The sequence below is a fragment of the Salmo trutta genome, chromosome 15, assembly GCF_901001165.1.
Source record: "Salmo trutta chromosome 15, fSalTru1.1, whole genome shotgun sequence".
NCBI lineage: Eukaryota > Metazoa > Chordata > Actinopteri > Salmoniformes > Salmonidae > Salmo > Salmo trutta.
The window spans coordinates 5,693,000-5,718,169 of record NC_042971.1 but is presented as its reverse complement, the minus strand read 5'-3'; the positions used below and the strand labels follow the sequence as shown (position 1 = coordinate 5,718,169).

Here is a 25,170-nt window from a genome sequence, read left to right as displayed (position 1 = left end):
TATTTAGTCTTGTTTTCACATTAGTAGTAACATCGATGAATGTAGGCTAGAAATTAAGTTATTCATGTTGTTGAAACTCTAAGCACTGTGTTTGCTAAAATTGCAGCCCGAGGGCAATGCACATGCAATTTGATTGCAGAAACTCCTCCCTGCTAATGAGGAAACCACTAGTTATGGATGTAGTATATCTGGTAATGAGGAAACCACTAGTTATGGATGTAGTATATCTGGTAATGAGGAACCACTAGTTATGGATGTAGTATATCTGGTAATGAGGAAACCACTAGTTATGGATGTAGTATATCTGGTAATGAGGAAACCACTAGTTATGGATGTAGTATATCTGGTAATGAGGAAACCACTAGTTATGGATGTAGTATATATGGTAATGAGGAAACCACTAGTTATGGATGTAGTATATCTGGTAATGAGGAAACCACTAGTTATGGATGTAGTATATCTGCTAATGAGGAAACCACTAGTTATGGATGTAGTATATCTGCTAATGAGGAAACCACTAGTTATGGATGTAGTATATCTGGTAATGAGGAAAACACTAGTTATGGATTTAGTACATTTGGTAATGAGGAAACCCCTAGTTATGGATGTAGTATATCTGGTAATGAGGAAACCGCTAGTTATGGATGTAGTATATCTGCTAATGAGGAAACCACTAGTTATGGATGTAGTATATCTGGTAATGAGGAAACCACTAGTTATGGATGTAGTATATCTGGTAATGAGGAAACCACTAGTTATGGATGTAGTATATCTGCATGGAGCAAAAATGGTGAGCAAAGATTTTAGCTTTTCACAATGCATTCTGAATATTACAACGCAAGATCAGGAGTGCTACTCAAGGAAACTCACATTAAGTTCTGTGTCTATTCACTAATTCACCACCGTGGGGGAAAACTCAGGGGAGTTCTCATAGGCTGACAGCAAAATTAGCCTCCTTTTCCAGGTTGCTTATGAGTGCATTTCACATTACTTTGGATTATAATTGTAAGGCTCGCTTGAATCTCCTGCTTAATATGTTTGTGTTATTGTCACAAATCAACTGCTTTATACTTAAAAAACACTTCAACCAGTAAAATGCTCTTTGGCAAGTTTTTCTATCAGCCTGACAATGAGGGTTTGTACACCAAGTGTATGCCAAATTGGCCCATACCTTCACCTAACAACAACATATACCTACTGTAGGACCCATAACTTCACCTAACAATAACATATACCTACTGTAGGACCCATAGCTTCCCCTAACAATAACATAGACCTACTGTAGGACCCATAGCTTCCCCTAACAATAACATAGACCTACTGTAGGATGCATAACTTCACCTAACAATATAGACCTAGGACTATATATTTAATATTTCAGGTGAAACATGGAAACTAAAATGTCTTTGTCATGACATTTCATAAGCTGATCACCAGATAATTTTGTGAATAATCCCACTAGGCTACTCTGTAATGTGTTGTCATTCTAAATGTCCTGAATAAAGAAAATAGCTCTGTGTTGTACAATAGCCTATCCACCAAGGAACAGTTCTCTACACATTATGAGCTAAGTATCTTTGTTTCCAAACAGACTAACGAGACCCTACTGTAAATCAAGTAGACAATAACACATTATAAACATCAATTTGTTAGGAATGTTGGATCCAACATGGAGCACGGCATAACTGTCTTTACCAGAGTAATGAATGAAGAAGCACTTTGGTTATTGTTGCATATCGTGATGTTTGTCATGTGACTGTCAATCAGAAAATGATTTCCTGGATCAGCTGATGATAGTTAAACATGTGAATGTAACTAAACATCTACAGTATTATGTGTAATTATTGAAGAACCACGTTAATGACAGTATCCATTTGGGTGTTGTCAATAAAGTTAAGGTGACACTTGGTTAGAACCATTGGATTTAGCAAACTGAAATGATTTAGGATTTATTTATTTTCCTTCAGGGAACAGTAATTATAGTCATTAAGTTACACTCCCTTTCAGTTGGTCAACTTCGGTACAACATACTATGGGAAAATACAATCATTCCCCAACTGACCCAAACGGATACTAAATGAAACGGCCCCTGGCAGACCACCCAGACCTGACTTCTTCAAGACGTGTCAGTTTTGTCAATTTATTCATTGTCTTTTGTTTGAAACACTCCTGTCAATGTTGAGTAAGGACACACACCTAATTACACATATAGAAGTAGGACTAGTCTACCTGGCATGTGTGCAAATGTAGGTCTATAAATGTGCCCATTTGGGGATGTCTGATAGTATTTCTGATTGTCTTAACGCACCACCACTAATGAATTGTGGAGCTTCTCAAAGCTAATTTTTCTTCACCTCAAACAGCAAGTAAACAAAGTCTAATCAAAATCATTTGCCGATGACAATAGTTCCTCAAAGTATTTTCGTAAAATATTTCCAGCTCTCGCCCTTTCGATAACCACTCAGCATAAAAAGGGAAAAATGTAATGCTCTGATCCTGTGGAAATGTCATAAAATACCTGATTACTTCTTATCCTTTGCACAAATAGCCTACAGCTGTGTCTGTCCAGAACTCACTGGAGCAGGAAACTGAGGGCCCAGAATATTTAGTAAAAAGACTTAGTAAAAAAAAAAATCAACTAAAAAAAATCACACATTAGTTCAACAACTGCAGAGTTTGTGTCCCTGTTTTATAAGATAGTACTCACTGTATTTACTGGTGTTAATCAGATCAATGTCCCTGTTTTATAAGATAGTACTCACTGTATTTACTGGTGTTAATCAGATCAATGTCCCTGTTTTATTAGATAGTACTCACTGTATTTACTGGTGTTAATCAGATCAATGTCCCTGTTTTATAAGATAGTACTCACTGTATTTACTGGTGTTAATCAGATCAATGTCCCTGTTTTATAAGATAGTACTCACTGTATTTACTGGTGTTAATCAGATCAATGTCCCTGTTTTATTAGATAGTACTCACTGTATTTACTGGTATTAATCAGATCAATGTCCCTGTTTTATTAGTTAGTACTCACTGTATTTACTGGTGTTAATCAGTTCTCCAGTCTTCTCTTCTTCGTCCTCCTCTAATGTGACAGTAATCTCCCCCTCTTCATCCTCCACTCCAAAAACTGCATCTTTCTCCTCTTCTTTCACTTTAACATCCTCCTCCTCTTTCACTCTGAAGGCGTCTTCTTCTTCTTTCACTGTAACGTCTTTCTCTTCTTCTTTCACGGTAACAGCCTCACCCTCTACTTGTTTTTGTATTGTAACAGCCTCCTCTTCCTCCTCCTCTTTCACCAGAGCTTCTTTCTCCGTCCAGCAGACCTCCTCTTCTTTAACAGGAGGAGAGTAGCTTAGTGAACTCATGGTCGGGGATAATAGCTAGTTAGCATTAGCGACTAGACTAGTGCTAACTTAACCAGCCAGCTAGTTGACTTACAACGTAAATATTAAATTTAATGGGGTAGCTAGTTGTTTCCACATAAGTATGTTTAAAGCAAAGTGGTAAATAAACCACAAAATTGTCTAAAGAGCTTGAATGTTCCGACTTTGTCAGCTAGCGAGCTACCGAGGTGGCTGCAGTTGTTGAAGAAGCGTTCCGTCCACTAGATTATACGTCACACTAGAAACATCGCCTGAAAGACACATATCGCCATCTGCTGTCTGGAGGGAGGAAACGCAGTTGAGGAGGGAAAACTATTTTTATTCTTCATTTAATTATAATATTATAAGTTTAGGGAAACGTTTTTTTCCTCTCCATTAAATATTAATATTATATCAACACGTATAAAGAGCAACAAGTGTTAGTTCATTTTTTAATGAGAATTTAAAACAAACTCTACATCTACTCCACATCTGTATTTCTAACTCAGTCAAATAACTAGATATCAAAATAAGCACCTAGTTATTGATACCCTTGATAAAGACGAGAAAAAATGACTGTATAAAATAAATAAATAAACTTTACCCTCTACCAGGATATTTTAGCCCAATACCTGGTTACCTCTCTGCTAGGAGGCTGAAACTTGGCCATAAGGGGATCTTCCAGCAAGACACATCAACATCCACAAAGAAATGGTTATTTGGGCACAAAAATCAACATTTTCAATGGCCATCTCAGTCTTCGGACTTGAACTCCATTGAAAACCTGTGGTTTGAATTGAACAGGACAGTCCATAAGACAGACGAAATAAAACAAGGACATGGAGAGATTCTGTTTGGAGGAATGGTCTAAGGTCCCACCCAATATGTTCTCTAATCTCATAAAACATTTGATTGTCATTATCCTCCCAAGGGGAGGGTGCTGGAGTATTGAAAACATGGGTGGCAATAATTCAGACCCCTACCTTTTGAGAATTACATGTTAAACTCTATATTTTTCTCTGAGCAATTGTATTAGTGTAAAATAATATAATTTCCCTTTATTTTTTATACAATATAGCTCAGTATTTGAATTCTTTATTTTATAGAGTCGTTTTTGCTCATCTTTATCAAGGGTGTCAACAATTTTGTCCCCCACTGTACCTCCATACTGCTGCTACATGGTGTAACAATACATCATGTAGATGTATATAATGAACAGACTAGGTCTATACTGCTCCTACATGGTGTAACAATACATCATGTAGATGTATATAATGAACAGACTAGGTCTATACTGCTCATACATGGTGTAACAATACATCATGTAGATGTATATAATGAACAGACTAGGTCTATACTGCTCATACATGGTGTAACAATACATCATGTAGATGTATATAATGAACAGACTAGGTCTATACTGCTCCTACATGGTGTAACAATACATCATGTAGATGTATATAATGAACAGACTAGGTCTATACTGCTCATACATGGTGTAACAATACATCATGTAGATGTATATAATGAACAGACTAGGTCTATACTGCTCCTAAATGGTGTAACAATACATCATGTAGATGTATATAATGAACAGACTAGGTCTATACTGCTCCTACATGGTGTAACAAAAGTTTGGGGTAACTTAGAAATGTCCTTGTTTTTGAAAGAAAATCAACAACAAAAAAGTCAATTAAAATAACATCAAATTGATCAGAAATACAGTGTCGACATTGTTAATGTTTTAAATGACTATTGTAGCTGGAAATGCAGATTTTTTATGGGACATCTACATAGGCGTACAGAGGCCCATTATCAGCAACCATCACTCCTGTGTTCCAATGTCACGTTGTGTTAGCTAATCCAAGTTTATCATTTTAAAAGGCTAATTGATCATTAGAAAACCCTTTTGCAATTATGTTAGCACAGCTGAAAGCTGTTGTGCTGATTAAAGAAGCAATAAAACTGTCCTTATTTAAGCTAGTTGAGTATCTGGAGCATCAGCATTTGTGGGTTCGATTACAGGCTCAAAATGGCCAGAAAAAAAATGAAAAGATTCTGGAGGAGTGCTTGACTCCTTCTGTCAAGCATGGTGGAGGCAATGTGATGTTCTGGGGGTGCTTTGGTGGTGGTAAAGTGGAAGATTTATACAGGGTAAAAGGGATCTTGAAGAAGGAAATGGAGGACACAAAGTTTGAAGGACACAATTATTATTCCAATTATAAATCATTATTTCTAACCTTGTCACCAGTCCCCGGATCTTAACCCTATTGAGCTGCTGTGGGAGCAGCTTGACCATATGGTAGGTAAGAAGTGCCCATCAAGCCAATCCAATTTGTGGGAGGAACTTCAGGAAGCAATTAACAAATTGACAACTAGAATGCCAAAGGTCTGCAAGGCTGTAATTGCTTTAAATGGAGGATTCTTTGACGGAAGCAAAGTTTGAAGGACACAATTATTATTCCAATTATAAATAATTATTTATAACCTTGTCAAAGTCTTGACTATATTTCCTGTTCATTTTGCAACTCATTTCATGTATGTTTTCATGGAAAACAAGGACATTTCTTATTGAGCCCAAACTTTTGAACGGCAATGTAGGTTCAACAGGTTTGAGCAACACAGCATTTAGAACAGTCACATTATTATAGATGACGTCCCACACGCCCTAGAGCGTGCACAGCGTAGCCTTTATGTCATCTGCTAAACCACTGGCCGTGTTCGAGAGCATCAAATCCATGCTGCATTGTGGGTAAATGGTGACTGCCTGACTGATTTATAAGTAATAATGAGTAGTTATTTAAGATGTAAGGTGACTTGTAGATCAGTCAGTCGGCAGTCGCCTGCAGTGTTGAACAAGCCCAATACCAAACCAATCAGGTGGTTGTTTGATGTAATGAAGTGATACAGGCATCGGTACACTGCTTTGAAGTTTCCTTTTTTATTTTTTTTATTTTTTTTATTTTTATTAACAGTAACATGCAAAACATAAACATAACAGCCAGAGGGATTCCAAAGAAATTAGAAAAAAATTAAATAAAACTATTCCACATTATATCAAATCAAATACAGACGTATATCGAATAAATGTTTTGGACATTTTGTTTTGTATACGTTTTAAAGACTCTAAATAGTTTTCCACATCAGATAAAAAAATTAAGAAAAGGGGATTTTTCTTCATAAATTTTGATTTGTGTATGAAACATTTTCCTAATAAAATAAAGAGATTTATGACATACTCACGTTCAATTGTGGAATCAGTGTAGTAAAAAAATATGTCAAACTTAGTAATATCAATGGTTGTATGCAATTTGAGGCCAAGATATAGTTTTACATCAGTCCAGAACACTTCACTATATAAACAATTACAGAATAAGTGTTCAATAGATTCAGTTTCTAGTTCACAAAAACTGCATTCACTGGTAACATCAAGTATGTATTTAGAAATCAAACTATTCCACGGATAGAATCTATGGATTATCTTAAATGAGATCTCCTTCACTTTATTGGTCACCATAAATTTGTGTGGAGTGAGCCAAGCACGGCGCCAGTTTACATCAAACGATGAAGCCCAACAAATAGGAGCATGTGTAATTTGGTGTCAAATGAAATCTAAGAGTCTATATTTTTGGTAAATGTAACTCTAGATTCATTTTTCAACCAGTGAAGGCTTTGATTTCTGGGTAAACATGGGAAAAGGGATATTAGAAAACATCTTCCAGAAAAAGTCTTAAAAGGTCCAATATCAGAACTACATAAAAACAGAATCATGTTGACGTAAAGACCCCTGACTACTAATATCAACACTTACATTTGGTTTTAGAGAAAGAGTTAACCTTCTTTAAGTTTCAGAAAAATTCCCTTGTGCCTTTTAATTCCGTTACCAAAAACCCACATAACTTTCAGGTATAACTTTCAGCGTGTAAATCAGCTAGAAAGATGTGTCGGCATCGAGTAATTGTCTCTGGCCCCCTCCCAGTTAGGGGGAGTGATGAGCTCTACAGCAGAGTCTCACAACTCAATCGCTGGATGAAAACTGTTTTCTGCCCCTCCCAAAAGATAGAATTTGTAGATAACTGGCCCTCTTTCTGGGATTCACCCACAAACAGGACCAAGCCTGGCCTGCTGAGGAGTGACGGACTCCATCCTAGCTGGAGGGGTGCTCTCATCTTATCTACGAACATAGACAGGGCTCTAACTCCTCTAGCTCCACAATGAAATAGGGTGCAGGCCAGGCAACAGGCTGTTAGCCAGCCTGCCAGCTTAGTGGAGTCTGCCACTAGCACAGTTAGCGTAGTCAGCTCAGCTTTCCCCATTGAGACCGTGTCTGTGCCTCGATCTTGGTTGGGCAAAATTAAAAATGGCGGTGTTCGCTTCAGTAATCTTACTAGTATAAAGACCTCCTCCATTCCTGCCATTATTGAAAGAGATTGTGATACTTCACATCTCAAAATTGGGTTACTTAATGTTAGATCCCTCACTTCCAAGGCAGTTATAGTCAATGAACTAATCACTGATCATAATCTTGATGTGATTGGCCTGACTGAAACATGGCTTAAGCCTGATGAATTTACTGTGTTAAATGAGGCCTCACCCCCTGGTTACACTAGTGACCAAACCCCCCGTGCATCCGGCAAAGGCGGAGGTGTTGCTAACATTTACGATAGCAAATTTCAATTTACAAAAAAAAAACAATGACGTTTTCGTCTTTTGAGCTTCTAGTCATGAAATCTATGCAGCCTACTCAATCACTTTTTATAGCTACTGTTTACAGGCCTCCTGGGCCATATGCAGTGTTCCTTACTGAGTTCCCTGAATTCCTATCGGATCTTGTAGTCATAGCAGATAATATTCTAATTTTTGGTGACTTTAACATTCACATGGAAAAGTCCACAGACCCACTCCAAAAGGCTTTCGGAGCCATCATCGACTCAGTGGGTTTTGTCCAACATGTCTCTGGACCTACTCACTGCCACAGTCATACTCTGGACCTAGTTTTGTCCCATGGAATAAATGTTGTGGATCTTAATGTTTTTCCTCATAATCCTGGATTATCGGACCACCATTTTATTGCGTTTACAATTGCAACAAATAATCTGCTCAGACCCCAACCAAGGAAGATTAAAAGTCGTGCTATAAATTCTCAGACAACCCAAAGATTCCTTGATGCCCTTCCAGACTCCCTCTGCCTACCCAAGGACGTCAGAGGACAAGAATCAGTTAACCACCTAACCGAGGAACTCAATTCAACCTTGCGCAATACCCTAGATGCAGTTGCACCCCTAAAAATTAAAAACATCTGTCATAAGAAACTAGCTCCCTGGTATACAGAAAATACACGAGCTCTGAAGCAAGCTTCCAGAAAATTGGAACGGAAATGGCGCCACACTAAACTGGAAGTCTTCCGACTAGCTTGGAAAGACAGTACCGTGCAGTATCGAAGAGCCCTCACTGCTGCACGATCATCCTATTTTTCCAACTTAATTGAGGAAAATAAGAACAATCCGAAATTTCTTTTTGACACTGTCGCAAAGCTAACTAAAAAGCAGCATTCGCAAATGGAGGATGGCTTTCACTTCAGCAGTAATAAATTTATGAACTTTTTTGAGGAAAAGATCATGATCATTAGAAAGCAAATTACGGACTCCTCTTTAAATCTGGGTATTCCTCCAGGGCTTCATTGTCCAGAGTCTGCACAACTCTGCCAGGACCTTGGCTCAAGGGAGATACTAAAGTGTTTTAGTACTATATCTCTTGACACAATGATGAAAATAATCATGGCCTCCAAACCCTCAAGCTGCATACTGGACCCTATTCCAACTAAACTACTGAAAGAGCTGCTTCCTGTGCTTGGCCCTCCTATGTTGAACATAATAAACGGCTCTCTATCCACCGGATGTGTACCAAGCTCACTAAAAGTGGCAGTAATAAAGCCTCTCTTGAAAAAGCCGAATCTTGACCCAGAAATTATAAAAAACTATCGGCCTATATCGAATCTCCCATTCCTCTCAAAAATTTTTGAAAAAGTTGTTGCGCAGCAACTCACTGCCTTCCTGAAGACAAACAATGTATACGAAACGCTTCAGTCTGGTTTTAGACCCCATCATAGCACTGAGACTGCACTTGTGAAGGTGGTAAATGACCTTTTAATGACGTCAGACCGAGGCTCTGCATCTGTCCTCATGCTCCTAGATCTTAGTGCCGCTTTTGATACCATCGATCACCACATTCTTTTGGAGAGATTGGAAACCCAAATTGGTCTACATGGACAAGTTCTGGCCTGGTTTAGATCTTATCTGTCGGAAAGATATCAGTTTGTCTCTGTGAATGGTTCGTCCTCTGACAAATCAATTGTAAATTTCGGTGTTCCTCAAGGTTCCGTTCTAGGACCACTATTGTTTTCACTATATATTTTACCTCTTGGGGATGTCATTCGAAAACATAATGTTAAATTTCACTGCTATGCGGACGACACACAGCTGTACATTTCAATGAAACATGGTGAAGCCCCAAAATTGCTCTCGCTAGAAGCCTGTGTTTCAGACATAAGGAAGTGGATGGCTGCAAATGTTCTACTTTTAAACTCGGACAAAACAGAGATGCTTGTCCTAGGTCCCAAGAAACAAAGAGATCTTCTGTTGAATCTGACAATTAATCTGGATGGTTGTACAGTCGTCTCAAATAAAACTGTGAAGGACCTCGGCGTTACTCTGGACCCTGATCTCTCTTTTGAAGAACATATCAAGACTGCTTCAAGGACAGCTTTTTTCCATCTACGTAACATTGCAAAAATCAGAAACTTTCTGTCCAAAAATGACGCAGAAAAATTAATCCATGCTTTTGTTACTTCTAGGCTCGACTACTGCAATGCTCTACTTTCCGGCTACCCGGATAAAGCACTAAACAAACTTCAGTTAGTGCTAAATACGGCTGCTAGAATCCTGACTAGAACCAAAAAATTTGATCATATTACTCCAGTGCTAGCTTCCCTACACTGGCTTCCTGTTAAGGCAAGGGCTGATTTCAAGGTTTTACTGCTAACCTACAAAGCATTACATGGGCTTGCTCCTACCTATCTTTCCGATTTGGTCCTGCCGTACATACCTACACGTACGCTACGGTCACAAGACGCAGGCCTCCTAATTGTCCCTAGAATTTCTAAGCAAACGGCTGGAGGTAGGGCTTTCTCCTATAGAGCTCCATTTTTATGGAATGGTCTGCCTACCCATGTGAGAGACGCAGACTCAGTCTCAACCTTTAAGTCTTTACTGAAGACTTATCTCTTCAGTAGGTCCTATGATTAAGTATAGTCTGGCCCAGGAGTGTGAAGGTGAACGGAAAGGCTGGAGCAACGAACCGCCCTTGCTGTCTCTGCCTTGTCGGTTCCCCTCTTCCCACTGGGATTCTCTGCCTCTAACCCTTTTACAGGGGCTGAGTCACTGACTTACTGGTGTTCTTCCATGCCGTCCATGGGAGGGGTGCGTCACTTGAGTAGGTTGAGCCACTGACGTGGTCTTCCTGTCTGGGTTGGCGCCCCCCCCTTGGGTTGTGCCGTGGCGGACATCTTTGTGGGCTATACTCGGCCTTGTCTTCGGACGGTAAGTTGGTGGTTGTAGATATCCCTCTAGTGGTGTGGGGGCTGTGCTTTGGCAAAGTGGGTGGGGTTATATCCTGCCTGTTTGGCCCTGTCCGGGGGTATCATCGGATGGGGCCACAGTGTCTTCTGATCCCTCCTGTCTCAGCCTCCAGTATTTATGCTGCAGTAGTTTATGTGTCGGGGGGCTAGGGTCAGTCTGTTACATCTGGAGTATTCTCTTGTCTTATCCGGTGTCCTGTGTGAATGTAAATATGCTCTCTCTAATTCTCTCTTTCTTTCTTTCTTTCTTTCTTTCTCTCGGAGGACCTGAGCCCTAGGACTACCTGGCATGATGACTCCTTGCTGTCCCCAGTCCACCTGGCCATGCTGCTGCTCCAGTTTCAACTGTTCTGCCTGCGGCTACGGAACCCTGACCTGTTCACCGGACGTGCTTGTTGCACCCTCGACAATTACTATGATTATTATTATTTGACCATGCTGGTCATTTACGAACATTTTAACATCTTGACCATGTTCTGTTATAATATCCACCCGGCACAGCCAGAAGAGGACTGGCCACCCCTCATAGCCTGGTTCCTCTCTAGGTTTCTTCCTAGGTTTTTGGCCTTTCTCAGGAGTTTTTCCTAGGGAGTTTTTCCCAGCCACCGTGCTTCTTTCACATGCATTGCTTGCTGTTTGGGGTTTTAGGCTGGGTTTCTGTACAGCACTTTGAGATTTCAGCTGATGTACGAAGGGCTATATAAATAAATTTGATTTGATTTGATATTTTCACATTTCTCTCCCTCAGTGAGGAGGGATTATAATGAAAGAAATGGTAGAGATAAAAATGACTTATAGTGATTTTTCTGAGATCAACTTTGGTAACGGAATTACCAAAAAAATCTGTAATATAATTACTGCAACTGAATTGGCTACAATGGAAATCATAATAGTCACAAACCACAATTGGGTCACCTGGTACTGTCCTCCCTTCCACTGGCATACTGTTCAGCTCATAAAGGTTTTCTTTCTCTTCTCTTGTGGTCAAACCAAGAGTCTCTCTCTCTCTCGCTCTCTCTCTCTCTCTCTCTCTCTCTCTCTCACCAGACTGACTGATTTTGTTTGTTTTCACAGACACTATAATTGATTAACTGTCGATCTCAGGAGTCATATTGAGTTGGCTTCAGTCTCAGTGGTCACACTGCACATGATTCAGAGTCAAGCTTCCTGATTCAGAATCAAACTGACTGATTCAGGATCTCTGTTAACACTGGAACTGCTGGGCCTCAAGACCCCCCCCCCCCCCCCCCCGACCCCATTAAGCTGATGAGCAGTCATTTTGACTGCAACATTCTAACAGTGTAAAACATTTCATATATGCTATCGGAAAAATAATCGTTTGGTTTTGTTTACGATTTCAAATAACACAATAGCATTTCATTACTTGACGTTACTGCAGGCTATATGTAAAAATTAATCACCATGAAAAACACGGTAGTTGTGGTTATGGTAGGTCTGATGGTAGATGTGGTGAAGTAATTATGGTATTGTATTTGTGGTGATGGTAGGTGGGATAGGTGTGGTGATTGTAGGTGTGATAAGTGTGGTGATGGTAGGTGTGTGGATGGTAGGTATGGTGATGGTAGGTGATATTGTAGGTGTATTTGTAGGTATAGTGATGGTAGGTGTGGTTATGTTAGGTGTGACAGTTGTGGTAGGTGTGGTAGTTTTGGTAGGTAGGTAGGTTTGGTGGGTGTGGTGATGGTAGGTGTGGTGAGGGTAGGTGTGATAGGTGTGGTGATGGTTGGTGTGGTGAAGGTAGGTAGGTATGGTAGGTTTGGTGATGGTAGGTGTGATAGATGGGGTAGGTGTGATGGTAGTTGTGATAGGTAAGTTTGGTAGGTGTGGTAATTAAATATACAGTAGGAACATGGTGATGGTAGGTGTGGTAGTTGTGGTTTGTAGGTTTGGTGATGGTAGGTTTGGTCGATGTGTTGATGGTCGTTGTGGTAGGTCGGTGTGGTAGGTGTGGTAGTTGTGGTAGGTAGGTGTGGTAGTTGTGGTAGATAGGGGTGGTAGTTGTGGTATGTAGGTGTGGTAGTTGTGGTAGGTAGGTTTGGTGATGGTTGGTTTTGTAGTTGTGATGGTGGTGGGTGTGGTAGGTGTGGTGATAGTAGGTTGTTAGTTGTGGTAGGTAGGTTGGTGTAGTAGTTGTGATAGGTAGGTGTGGTAGTTGTGGTAGTTGTGATAGGTAGGTGTGGTAGTTGTGGTAGATAGGGGTGGTAGTTGTGGTAGATAAGGGTGGTAGTTGTGGTACATAGGTGTGGTAGGTGTGGTGATTAGGCTTGGGCTGTATCCAGATTTTCATATAGTCATACCGTCCTTCTCTCATACCAGGATTTAAAGTACTACCAGCATAGCACATGAGGGGATGCTAAAAACACAAGAAAAGCCTGTGGGCATCTATTACCAGAATGCTAACAAATTAGCACAAACTGATAGCAAATTAACTTAGACGCTTTTGGCTAAATGCTAACAACTGAAAACGAACAAACTAATTGCAAAGCCGTGGAGGCTTCTGAGGGGAGGACAGCTCATAATAATATCTGGAATGAAGTCAATTGAGTGGTATCAAACACATGGAAACCACATCTTTGATGGGTTGATACCACTCCATTGACTCCGTTCCAACCATTATTATGAGCTGTCCTCTCCTCAGCAGCTTCCACTGTTGCAAAGAAGGCAAATCCAGCTCATAAAGTTATGTCAGGGATAATCAACGAGGGACTATGTGTTCTATGGTAAATAATGAACACTGTGGAACTGACCTTCCATGGATTTGCATTATTTTCCAGAGAACCATAAAGCCCTGAGTTGATTATCCCTTTAATACCATGGCTATAATTTAACACATTTGCCGGTAGAAATGTGTTAATTTGCCGGTGGAAATGAGTTCAACATCCACTGAAGTAGCTAGCAAGTTTACTAGATAGCTACAGTAGTTGCCTTGGTAACCAAACAAACATATTTGCTTGTTTAGATAACCAAACCATCAGTCCTAGCTTGCTATTATGAAAACCTAATTCAACAATACCAATACTGTTTTCAATTTGACTTAATTTGTAATGTCCAGAAGTCCAAACGTAATTGCCATGGATTGGAGGGAAGAGGTCCATGAACCAATATCAGTTGGTTGTATTCATAAAAGTAATATGGGGTGGAAGATACTGAAGTTTTAGGGAAACATTTTTCATGTAAAGTCAATTCAAATTTATAAAAAAAAATAAAGTAAAAAAATACAAAATGTAATTGACGTTTGTTTGTGGGATGAGGTTCCTGAACCAATGACAGTTGTTTGTATTCATTAAAGTAATATAGGGTGGAAGCTATTGAGGTTTTAAGGAAGTATCTTTAATGTAAAGTCAATTTAAGTTGGCAGAATATCACCAAAGTCAAAAAATACAAAAGTAATAGCTTTTGAATGGAAGGATGAGGTCCCTGAACCAATCAAAGTTACTTTTACTCATGATTGTCACATGGGGTGGAATCTATTGACCTTTTAAAGTATTATTCATGCAGATTTAATTAACATTTGTAAAAAAGTATCCAAAGTCAACAAATACAACACAAATTGCTGTTGATTGGAGGCATAACGTCCCTGAACCAATAACAGTTGGTTGTATTCATGAAAGTCTTATGAGGTGGAAGATATTGATGTTTTAATTCAGATTTTTTTATGTAAAGTGAATTTAAATTGATAGAAAATTATTAAAGTAAGAAAATACAAAAGTAATTGTTGTTGATTGGAGGCATGACATCCCTGAACCAATAACAGTCTGTTGTATTCATGAAAGTCTTATGTGGTGGAAGATATTGATGTTTTAATTAAGATTTTTTTTATGTAAAGTGATTTATTTTACATTTTGTAGATTTTATAGAAGTAATTTTTTTTTAACTAATTGCATTCGAGAGAAGAAGTCTCTTTACAGTGTCAAATTTGTTTGAGATCCCTATGTCATGTAGTTGAGAAGGTATTGATATTTTTCATTTAGAGAGAATTGTATGCATTGCAGTTTTAAGACGGTCCCTTAACCCTCTGAGCAGAGGATACACATTTTTAGCTACATTTCACCTCCAAAAAGGAAATATGACACCGAATTTGAAAAACAAGGGGTTTAACTTATTCACTATCATCAGCCGATTTAGAATATTACAGTGATATCATCCTTGCATGTTCCGTTGAAGAGGTATTGAAGAGCAGAGTCTGAATTTTAATATAAAGCTAACTTCACCGCTGTAAAACACTGTATGATTGAATCATCCAATTTTGATTCACCAATAAAAACGGTGAGCTCATCTTTTAATAATAATGTATTCATCATAGAATCATCTTTGATTATAGTATTGTCAGTGGCGAGCCGTCATTTAGGGCAGGTGGGGCGGAGCCACACCCGTTTTGAGCCCCACGTGTTTAGCAGGAGAAAAAAATATATACATATATGTTGCCTGTTTTGCATGTTATTTTGGCATTAATATGTGTCACATATCAGTTTGCAAACAATGTCATTTCTTATTCAAATCATTGAGTTAATAAAGCCGCATACAGACATGGTTTCTCTTTTGCTTTCTTGAGTAAGGCAGCTCATAAATGCAGGTGTTTCAGCCTAGCTTAGTGCTTTCTGTGGTGGTGGGGCAGCCAGCGAAAAATACGGAGCGTAGGGGTTGGTAATGTTCTCTGGTTGCGCCGTGATTGGATCAACATCATATTTTCAAAATCATAGCTACCAAGCTAGCAGTCATCATCCTGCATCCAGTCAACAATCTACTGGCAAATCCTTTTCAATCCTTGTCATATGAAGAGAAACTATAGAATAAAAGTATCGGTGGTCATCAACCATTCCAAATAAACTAAAGAAGTTGGAAATGGCAAATTCAACAATGAGTGGTTTGGAAGGAATCAGTGGCTAACTACAAGCTTAACAAAGCAATCACTAGCCTGCTATTCAGCATGACTCCTGCTGCGTTCCAAACAACTAGAAACTTGGAACTGGGAAATCTTAGACTTCAGTGAGTTCAAGACAACTGGGAACTCCGACTGGGAAAACAAGTTTTGAACGGTCATTCAACTCGGAATTCCAAGTCGGGAACTCAGGCCTCTTTCTTGTGCTCTGACCTGAAGATCACTGACTTCATGATTCAACCTTGTTTTTTATTAGTTCCCAGTTGTCTTGAAAGCACCATAAATCCAGAAAATGCCAGACTTTGATGACAAATTTTGATGACAAACCGCCGCGACACCTTCCTGTTCAAGTGAGCACAGCACAACAAGGTGAGTCCAAAAATGTATTGTATGCTGCTCTATAAATGATGTCATATGCCAGGGAGATATGTATACTGTAGCTAAGAAAGTAATACAAAGTGTATGTTGTGTAGTAAGCTGTTAGTAGCCCATGTGCCTCACCTTAATAATTTTGTCCCTTTCCCCTCATAACTTAGCCTACTGCTCTGACTTGGTGCACCTGTAGACTATAGCCTGTTTTAGAGAGAGGTAATCATCAAATATTGTAAGAGCTTTCATTGTCTGCTTATATGCCCTCTTTATTTATCCTGCAGTTATGACTTGGTGTACAGGGAGATACTGTAAGAACGGCCCATGTTCAAAATTCTGTCACTGTACATTTCAAAAGTGCTGAACAAATGCTTATGTTGACTACGTCCATGCTAGCTCTCTCATTAATGTCTTAATAAAAATTACGGATTGCCTGTTATCCACTCATTGTCCCCTTATGTTTGTACATCTCAAGTGTCAGTAGAAACCACATTTGTTTAAGCAAGTCAGCCATATCAGCTATGTTCTTTTAAAAGGATTCACTCCATGGTGCTGAAATGAAAGCTCTGCTGTTAGGTTCTACATAAAGCTGTCCCAACTGTTTGTGGGCACCGTTTGTCACCGTTATAGTGCAATTTATGTGTATAGAGGACTCCTCTCTAATATAACATGTCACACATTGTGTCAGACTGATGGAATGTTAGGTGTCTCATTGAAAGTCTAACATCTACCATGACTACTGGATGTTTCAATTCTAATAAATAACAACAATCCACACCGTAACAACAATATTGCTTTTTTAATAACTGCTTTTATTAAAGCGTACAACTTTGCTAACGAAAATGACATCAACAAACATCACTGGCCTGACTTGAGCAGCTCTGCCCGGGGATGGAGCCAGCAACTTAGCTGCTACCGGTCCGGTCCAGGCTACCTGCAGACCTCCTCCCAGACCTCCTTTTCTTCACCTCCCCTTAACAGGTGAGGTGGTGGAAATGATCAGAGTTGCATTCAACTTGAATAAAGATGAGAAACTCTGGTCTGTGGAGCCACTGGTCTGAGGGGAGGACTTCTGTTTAAACCATGTCCATTTGGGGATATTTTCTAGGACAGTAGAGGTGGTGAGCAGAGATGAATTCAACTTGGATAAAGATGAGAATCTCTGCTCTGGGGAGGAGAGTCACTGACCTTAGATGGTTTGTTGCCTTGATAAAGAGGATACTTTCTGACTTGAGGAGAATATAATGTTTTGTGGAGGAAATGTGGCTTGATGACTTAAAGAGGAGGAGGAATTATTGGGCGACACTTTTAATTACCAACGTAACCTCAGTGGAACTGTGGCTTCATGGAGTTCCAGCTCTAGGCAGACAGCACGTCAGGAATGCTGTAAGACATCACAGAGACAGGTAAGTATCTATATATTTACATGTGTGTTGCATGTACACTAAACCCTCACATTTGGATAATGTCACTTTTAAAGTGACAACATATATATAAACAGTGTAACATGAATACATGTTTAAACATTATTTACCTCATCTTAATTCTCTTCCAGATGCCTGGCCTTTTCTTGTTCTTGAAGGTTGGCTCTGAAGTTTCAGCCTCTTCTGGAGCTTGTAGCTGCTGGCTCTCTGGCACCCCCTGTTGGTTCTCTGGCCACTCCTGCTGGTTCTCCGAACTCCCCTCCTGGTTCTCTGCCCATGCCTGTTGCCTCCTTGGCCCCTCCTGCTGGCCATCTCCAGATCTGTGGCCCATCCCGGCAATGCCTGACCGTGGTTGGAATCGTGGCTGTGTTGGGTGGTTAGACACCGGGTGTTGATTTGAGCATCAGCCTCCAGATTCATCTGCTCCAGGTACTTTTCCATCATCCTCTCCCTCTCCTCCTTCAGATTCTGATGAGTCCTTTTTTTAAGCAGGGACTGCTCTCTCCACTGCTTATTGAAATCCTCCAACTTCTTCCTTCTCTCCTCATCCTTCAGCAGCTCCTTCCTCTTCTCCCTCTCTCTCTCTGCCCGGGTCATGGTGGATATTACCCTTGGGTGTCCAGGGAAGGCTGGGAGGGAAGAAGAAGTAGAGTTCACATTCAACTTAGTGGATCTGGTTTCAACTTAAATGTAATGGACACAGGGAATTAAGAATAGAAAACACAGTTGGAGCTCAATGATTCTTTAATCTTTTCAATTGAGCAAGGCATGGAATTTGTCAATAAAGTGCAATAATTCCCATCCCGAATTGACCTGACCCTAAGTTGAACATGAGTCCCAAATGGCACCTATTCCTTGTAAAGTGCCAGGGCCTATGTGATAGCTTAGGGCTCCATGGCAACTAGGGGCACCCCGACCCCCCCAAAAGCCTTTTTAGTGTGTGTTTTTTAGGAACTCTTTCTGGGTCTCTACTTAGTCTTGAGAGTTAGACTAGTAGATGACATAAGGTATCATTTAAAAACGTGGTTGTTACATCAGCAGTATTTTTCTTGTTATGTCAGTCAGTCACTCAATTAGCCATGTCAGCTAACATATTCTTTGGACAGTAGTTTTATATTGAAACAATGATGCAACATGATGACTGGCTTGGAACTTATGTGTGTAGAGGAGACAAAAGAGGATGATGTCATAAGCAGAGGTAAAACAGGTCTTACCTAGGTGGACGATCTTATAGCCCTCCTCAGCCTCTCTCTGATACGTTCTCCCGATCTTTTTGAGGTTCCTCTTCTCCCACTTCTTATTCACCCAGTCCACAGCTCTCCTTCGGATACTTTTATCAGGTGGGAGAATGTCCTCCTTGTCATCTTCCTTCTCCTCCTCCTCTTCACTGTTCTCTATCTCACCCATCTTGTAATTCCCAGGGATCTCTCTTCTTTCCTCTTCTGACATCTCCTCTCTTTTGTTTGCCTTTATGGTGTTCTCTCTCTCTCTGATTAAAGCTAAATGGCCTTCAATAGCTCTCTTTCTCTCCTCCTCTCTCTTTTCCTCTCTCTGCCTCTCCTCCTCTCTTAGTCTGAACATTTCTTTCTGTCTGGCAATTCCAATCTCTCGTTTTTTATCCTGCTCCTCTTGTTGTCTTGCCCTCTCCTGTTTTCTTTCCATCTCCAGCCGTCTTTCCTCCTTCTCCCTCCTGATTTGTTGTCCTCTTTCTATGTGTTCTCGTTCCCCCTTCAACACTTCTAACCTCATCTCTTTACGTCTATTGAAGACTTCCCGTGCTTTAGCTTTAACATTAACTACTACATCTTTCTTCATGCTTACTTCCTTTCCTCTCTCTTCTCTTTCCATGTACTCTTCCTCTGCTTTCTTAATAATCACTTCCTGCTTTTCTTCCATCTCTCTCTCTTGTTCTATCTCCAGTTCATTCTGCCCCTCATTTCTTCTTCCTGCTTCCTCCCTCTCTCTCATAATCATATTTTCTTTCTCCATCTTTTTCTGTTGCTGATCTTTTAATTCTATCTCTCCCTGATTCTCATTGTCTTTCTCCCTTTCTTTCTCTTTCTCCATTTGTTTTTGTCTCTCCTCTTGTTGTTGTCGTCTGTGTATCTCTTCTCTTTTTCTGTATCTTCTTCCTCTCTCTTCCCTCCTTCTCCATGTCAATTTGCTTCTGTTTCCATATATCTTCTTCTTCTTGATTTCTCTCAAACTTTCTCTTTTTCTCCTCTTGTTGTTGTCGTCTCTCTTTCTCTCCCATCTCTCTCTGTCTCTCTTCTTCTCTTTCTTCCTCTTCCATCTCTATTTGCTTTTGTTTACATATTTCTTCTTCATTCTCTCTTTCATTCTCTCTCTGTCTCTCTTCACTTTCTTCCTCTTCCATCTCTATTTGCTTCTGTTTACATCTTTCTTCTTCATTCTCTCTTTCAATCTCTCTCTGTCTCACTTGCTCTCTTTCCATATTTTTTTGTATCTTCTCCATTCTCTTTCTTTTGATCTCTCTCTGTCTCTTTTTCTCCCTCTCTCTTTCTTCCTCTTCCATCTCTATTTGCTTCTGTTTACATCTTTCTTCTTCATGCTCTCTTTCAATCTCTCTCTGTCTCTCTTGCTCTCTTTCCATATTTTTTTGTCTCTTCTCCATTCTCTTTCTTTTGATCTCTCTCTGTCTCTCTTTCTCCCTCTCTCTTTCTTCCTCTTCCATCTCTATTTGCTTCTGTTTACATCTTTCTTCTTCATGCTCTCTTTCAATCTCTCTCTGTCTCTCTTGCTCTCTTTCCATATTTTTTTGTCTCTTCTCCATTCTCTTTCTTTTGATCTCTCTCTGTCTCTCTTTCTCCCTCTCTCTTTCTTCCTCTTCCATCTCTATTTGCTTCTGTTTCCATATCTTCTTCTTGATCTCTCTCAAACTTTCTATTTTTCTCCTCTTGTTGTTGTCGTCTCTCTTTCTCTCCCATCTCTCTCTGTCTCTCTTTCTCATCGATTTCTTTCTTTCTCTCTTCTCTTTCTTCCTCTTCCATCTCTATTTGCTTCCGTTTACATCTTTCTTCTTCATGCTCTCTTTCAATCTCTCTCTGTCTCTCTTGCTCTCTTTCCATTCTTTTTTGTGTCTTCTCCATTCTCTTTCTTTTGATCTCTCTCTGTCTCACTTTCTCCCTCTCTCTTTCTTCCTCTTCCATCTCTATTTGCTTCTGTTTACATCTTTCTTCTTCATTCACTCTTTCAATCTCTCTCTGTCTCTCTTCTTCTCGTTCTTCCTCTTCCATCTCTATTTGCTTCTGTTTAAATAGTTCCTCTTCATTCTCTCTTTCAATCTCTCTCTCTCTCTTCTTCTCGTACTTCCTCTTCCATCTCTATTTTCTTCTGTTTAAATCTTTCTTCTTCATGCTCTCTTTCAATCTCTCGCTGTCTCTCTTGCTCTCTTTCCATATTTTTTTGTATCTTCTCCATTCTCTTTCTTTTGATCTCTCTCTCTCTCTTTCTCCCTCTCTCTTTCTTCCTCTTCCATCTCTATTTGCTTCTGTTTACATCTTTCTTCTTCTTCTTCGCTCTCCATCTCCTTCTTCTTCTCATCTACTCGTTGTCTCTGTTTTGGTACTTTCTCCATTCTCTTTCTTTCTACATCTTTCTGTTTGTTGTTCTCACCCTCCATCTTCTCCTCCATGTCCATTTGGTTCTGTTTCCATAGATTTTTGTCTGTTTCCATATTTTCTAATTCTATCAGCTGTTCCTTGATTTTCTTGAAGACTTCCTCCAATTCAGACGTCTTCTTGTCATTGATGAGGGCTGTCTCCATCTCCATCTCTCTCTCCACTCTATTTTTCATCTCCTCTTCACTTCGTCTCCAATCATTTTCTCTCTCTCTGTCTCTATCAATTGTTCTCTCTGGTTCAGTCTCGTCTTTCAATCTAATCTCTTCTTTCATTCTCGCAACCTCTCTGTCTAGCACTAGTACATTTTGGTTAACCTGTTTCACTCTCTCATTCTGTCTTCTATATGCTTCTTTCGCTCTTTCAAATTTGATTTTGTATTGAATCTATTTTGTTGTCATATCTTCTTTCAGTCTCTCAACCTCTCTCTCTAACTCTTTTACCTTTCTGTTAACCAGTTTGACTTTCTCGTTCTCTGCAATACGCATGTCTCTTTCTCTTTCAAATATTATCTTCTTTTCAATCTCTTTCAATCTATCAATCTCTCGTTCTAACGCTTTTATCGTTTCTTCTGCCTGTTTCACTTTCTTCTTCATTTCTTGTCTTTCCAATTCTGGTTTTCTCTCCCTTTCCATCTCCCTTTCTCTCTCTCTTTCCCTCTCTCTTTCCCTCTCTCTTTCCCTCTCTCTTTCTGTCTCAATAGGTTTGTTGTTCCAGGCCAGTCTTGGTCGCTGATCCTCCATGACTTTCTGCCATAGCCTCAATCTCTCTATCTCTTGCTTCATTTTAAAAGGTGAAATTAGTGATAATCTATGACCAAGACATACTTTCAAAGGATTTGCAGAGAATGATACATAGAAATACAACCTAGACCTAGGTAATTGAATCAAACACTGGACAACATCAATAGCAGGGTTATTTTGATCAATTCATCTGGACAATTCATTGTCAATTAATGTATTGACATGTTTGAAAGAATTATGAGACATTTTATGGACAAATACAAACACACAACTAGTTTGCCCATTCAGTTAGGGGTTTGAGAAATTCCTGTTGCAATTTGTGTGATGTTATAACAATGTTGCCTCTGATGTTTATGCTTGTAGAAATTACTCCTACAAATGATGTTTCACTAATGCAATTATTTACAACCTGCACACATACAGTTATCAACAACAACAACAGTAATGATGTTAATAAGGAAGTGGATATTCAACCGGCAGAAAAAAAGGCATAGGGGTTGAGATAAATGAAGGTTAGGTTCAGGACCTAGGGTTGGGTTAAGGTAAAGGTTAGGTATAGTTTCAGTGAGGTCAAGGTAAGGGTTAACGTTAAGGAAAGGCATAAAAGTTAACATTGGGTTAGTGTACCGCTGTCCACCGTCATTCATTTTCAGCTGGGTGAATATACACTGCCTTTTAATAATAACAATGACATGTCTTACGTCGGCCAGTTGTAGATCCACCATCAGTAGCTCCAGCAGATGTTTGACTCTCTTGATCTCCTGCATTTTTCTCTGGTTCTCCATCGCTTCTGTGACTCTCTCTGTCTCCCTCTGTCTCTCTGCTTCTCTCTGTCTCTCTGCTTCTCTCTGTCTCTCTGCCTCCCTCTGTCTCTCTGCTTCACTCTGGCTCTCTGCCTCCCTCTGTCTCTCTGCTTCTCTCTGGCTCTCTGACTCCCTCAGTCTCAGGATCTCAGCCTTCCACTCATTCATTAGACCCCTTTCTACTCTTCTTTTCCTCCTTTCCTCTTTTAAAAGGGATCTGAGATGGTCTGTCTCAGACTGTAGATGTTCAATGATCTTGTCCTTCTCCGTTCCATCATTGCTCTTCTTCTTTTCCTCCTCCCAGAGGCAGACTTGAAGTCTGTCCATCTCCTTCTTCTGATTTCGGATTGTTCGATCCTTCCCTCTCAACTCAAGCATGTGGGCTTCCTTCTTTGTACAGGTCTTCTTCTCTTCTCTCAGGAACTGAACCTCCATCTCTGCCTGCTTGTAGCTGGGAGCAAAGGAATGTCCACACATTATTTAGGAAGTGAACTCAGACAATTTATTACAGCGTTAAAATAATAATTAAACCTCTGCGCAATTAAACTGTCTTTAATAACACAACTCACACAACTGTGACTTACAGTACGTGAATGTAATGAGTTGACTGTCCATGATGGCCAGAGGTGGGTAATGTGTAGCTCTGGTCCAGGGCGTTACGTACAGCTTGCAGACACTGAGCCTTCCTTCAGCAAGCCGCACATAATGCCCTGGACCAGAGCTAGGTTATGTGATGAATGACTTACAGACTGTTCCACATGATAGGAGGGGGTAAGAAGACAGTCCCAGTAGGAGACGGAGATCGTCCAGAAGAAGAAGAGGTGTCCATCTCCTCAGAGACTGTAGTAAAGGTCTACAAGTTTTATTTCTGGAAAATAAAGAGATGCCTTCGTTCAGCAACAATGTGTGTTTCTATGTTTCTGTCACTAGATGGGGCCATTGTACACAACATTTACTCACCAGGTCAGTGAATTCAGAAATAGTCTACACACTACAGTACTCAAGCTCTAGCCTACAACCCATCATGCATCAGCACAACTAATATAATAATACCTCATCACAACTTCATAATCACAGTACACCTGGATTGTGTTCACAAAGTGTTTCAGGGTAGGAGTGCTGATCTAGGATCAGATCCCCCCGTCCATCAAAACGTATTCAGTTGGATTTAAAAGACAAAACTGATTATTGATCAGCACTCCTTCTATGAGACTTTGTGAATATGAGCCTGTGTGAAAGAACCTTTCTGGCATATGCTGGCTAGACAGTACACAGACAGACAGATAGTCCGACAGACAGACAGATAAGTCAGCAAGACAGACATAGAAGAGTAGATATAGATGGACTGATTGATAGCAACAGAAAAAAAGAAAGATATAATTGTATTTTATAATGTCAGAAAGAAAAAATATTTCAAATACATTAACGTTCACCTTCACATGTGTTATCTTACCATGACAGAATTATAGGCTAAGTAGGCTAGCGGTTGGTTCATGTATTGTAAACTTGTGTAAATATTTGACTCACCTCAAATCACACGTGTCAAAGCGCAGTTTTAGTGTGGAACCGAATAATATCTTTGGCATTAACTTTCTCTGGTCTGGAGCTGTATTGTTGCGTCATTTGAAACGCTTGAGCGTCATAATCGGTTCACCGCGCCTGCTTGATTGACAGCTAGGGGTTCTCCTGCGCATCGGTGTCCAAAAGTCGATATTGTTGAGCTACTCATAATTGATAAAGACATTTATAACCATTTTCACCTGACTTTTATTTCGTGTATTTTTGCCTAAGGTTATTTGGTAGTCTATGTTGTGTGATTTCTCTTTGTATGGACCTAAAGTTCAATGAAATACAAACAGCAACCATAGCCTACAAACATTTCCCACACAAATACAAATGTGGGTGTTTAGTGAGTACACAAAATAATAACAGGACAGCCATAACTGTACAAACAAACATACAATCACAACTCTTGGGCGCCAAATATTCAATGTAAAAGCCAAAAGGTAGGCTAACATGAAGTCCGATTCTGAAATGCGCGTCAACAATTGAAGAACTCGTTTTTAAGCATGAAATAAATCCTCGTGGACCAGATTGACCCGCTCTCCCCACTATGTATTGTTTCTGCAGTGAGGATTCACCCCCTTTAGACAATGATGTTGTAATTTATCTGCAGAAAAACGTTGATCTGAGCTCAACAAGCAGTAGTAGCAGTATGCAAATCAGAGAGCCAGATGAATGGATCTTTCACCGATGCATTTCGGTTCCCGACGTTCAACAAAAAGA

The 25,170-nt window shown here is 39.9% G+C and overlaps 1 protein-coding gene and 1 long non-coding RNA gene across 2 annotated transcripts in view; both read left to right on the top strand.

Moving 5' to 3' along the window:
• Positions 1-25,170, top strand: part of LOC115149597 (NACHT, LRR and PYD domains-containing protein 12-like) — a gene marked incomplete at both ends in the record, with an annotated part of 397,095 nt that overhangs the window by 86,733 nt on the left and 285,192 nt on the right. The gene's annotated exons all lie outside the window — the stretch shown is intronic.
• LOC115148396 (uncharacterized) lies at positions 18,025-23,787 on the top strand. Its single transcript, XR_003866656.1, has 2 exons — positions 18,025-18,126; positions 23,650-23,787. It is a non-coding gene; the product is annotated as an uncharacterized LOC115148396 (long non-coding RNA).